This window comes from Buceros rhinoceros, unplaced genomic scaffold (assembly GCF_000710305.1).
Source record: "Buceros rhinoceros silvestris isolate BGI_N320 unplaced genomic scaffold, ASM71030v1 scaffold4724, whole genome shotgun sequence".
Classification (NCBI taxonomy): Eukaryota; Metazoa; Chordata; class Aves; order Bucerotiformes; family Bucerotidae; genus Buceros; species Buceros rhinoceros.
Window position 1 is genome coordinate 15300 of NW_010409912.1, and position 1682 is coordinate 16981.

Consider the following 1682-nt stretch of genomic DNA (forward strand, 5'->3'; position numbering starts at 1 on the left):
AATGAGGACCGTTTAGTGACTGCTTTCAATTTTGTAGGCTCTCTCTACAGTGTCATCAACTAGTTTGCAGTAGCTATCCCAGTCTGCGTGAGAGCCAGGCTAGAAAGAAAATCCACAAAAGAAATGGGATCGATTTTCTCCCTGCAAGCGCAGGATTGGACATTGTGAGATACTTACCACAGCTCTGTGCCTGTGCCGTCTCAGGGAAGTATCCAGTGGAGAAAATATGACTGCTTTCCACTCCACCTGTGCTGCAGGGAACCTGTCTGTGGCTTCACAAGGGAGGATGGAGATGTGAGAGATGAGTGGCAGATGTGGAAGAGGCTACTCATTCTACATCCACCCCAGGGAGCAGAAGCAGCCACGCACAGGCCGTGTTGTTTGCACTAAGTTTGATGATCTCAGGATATGCCCCCAAAGCATGGGAACTATTGTTACAAAATGCAAGCCAGTTGCTGGTATCACTCATGGCATCATCCAAAAAGCGATGAGTAGATGAGAGTGAGCGACCAGCCGCTTCACTCTTCCACACAGTCCTTCAACATCAACTGAGCCAAGCTGGAAAGGTGGGTGAGATTGGGAGGAGAGAGAGCACTGCTTAAGATGGGTGGATGAAGGAGTGCAGCCTGCTGTAGCGTAAGCTGTGTGTCAGGGTGAACACCAGGGAAACTTTGCCAGCAGAGAAACACGTAAGCACACAGAGCCATGTCAGTAAAGGCAAGGAGATACACCTGTAATAAAGAATATTTCACAACATTATCCAAAATTGGAGCATATTCTGATTTGCATTTGCCTCATGTAATTTGTAGGACTCCTCTGATTGCAGTTTCTTACTTAAACTGCTATATAGCTTTCAGCTTTTTAGCCAGCATTTCTCCTTGAAATAGCTGGTATACATAAAGATAAGGTCACACTGGGTGCAGGGAGAAATTTAAGTATGACCCAAGCAAGCATCAGCCCTGTTTGTTCTCCATTCCTTGACTGCTGAAGGCAGGAAAAGAGAGAGAAGCCTGTCCACCAGCCTCTGCCTACAGAGCAGGTGCTCAAAGTATCGAAGACCCAGCGGGAGCCCAGGCATTTCAGAAGGGTGAGTAACCACGGAGCCGGTATCTCCCCAAGGGCTTTTCCCTTAGCTCGACTTACTAAAGCTAAGCAATTTGTCTCATTAATTAATACCTCAGTAACTGTCCTTAAAAACGGAGCAGACACAAGTGCAAGGGAAGAAATGTGAGGCACTCCCAAATCAGAGCAGAAACGGCTTTGTAGACGGCCTCACCTCTGCCCGTTCCTGGGCGGCCCTCGTCTCCCCTCCTTCCCAAGCCCAAGGCGGCGCAGCCCTGCAGTCCCCGGTTCCGCATGGATGCGGAGGCTCTGCAGAATCCAGCAGCTATTCCTAGGTACCAGCCATTCCCTCACAAGTGCTGAGAAAAAGGCGGGTGCTAAGCGGTCGTGCTCTAGCTGCTGGGGTAATTTTCACCAGCCCGTGAGAGTCACGTCCCTAACTGCTTAGCTCACTTGTGTTTTTCTGATGTTATGTAAGTGGATTTCGAGAAAAAGAACTGCCATGAGCAGGTTCTTAATTAGGAAAAGAAATAAATAGAATTATTGAATTAAGGCAGAACCTCAGCAGTAAGGACCCGAATCCCTTCCTTGCGCCACAGTCCACAGCAGGCTATTAGAAA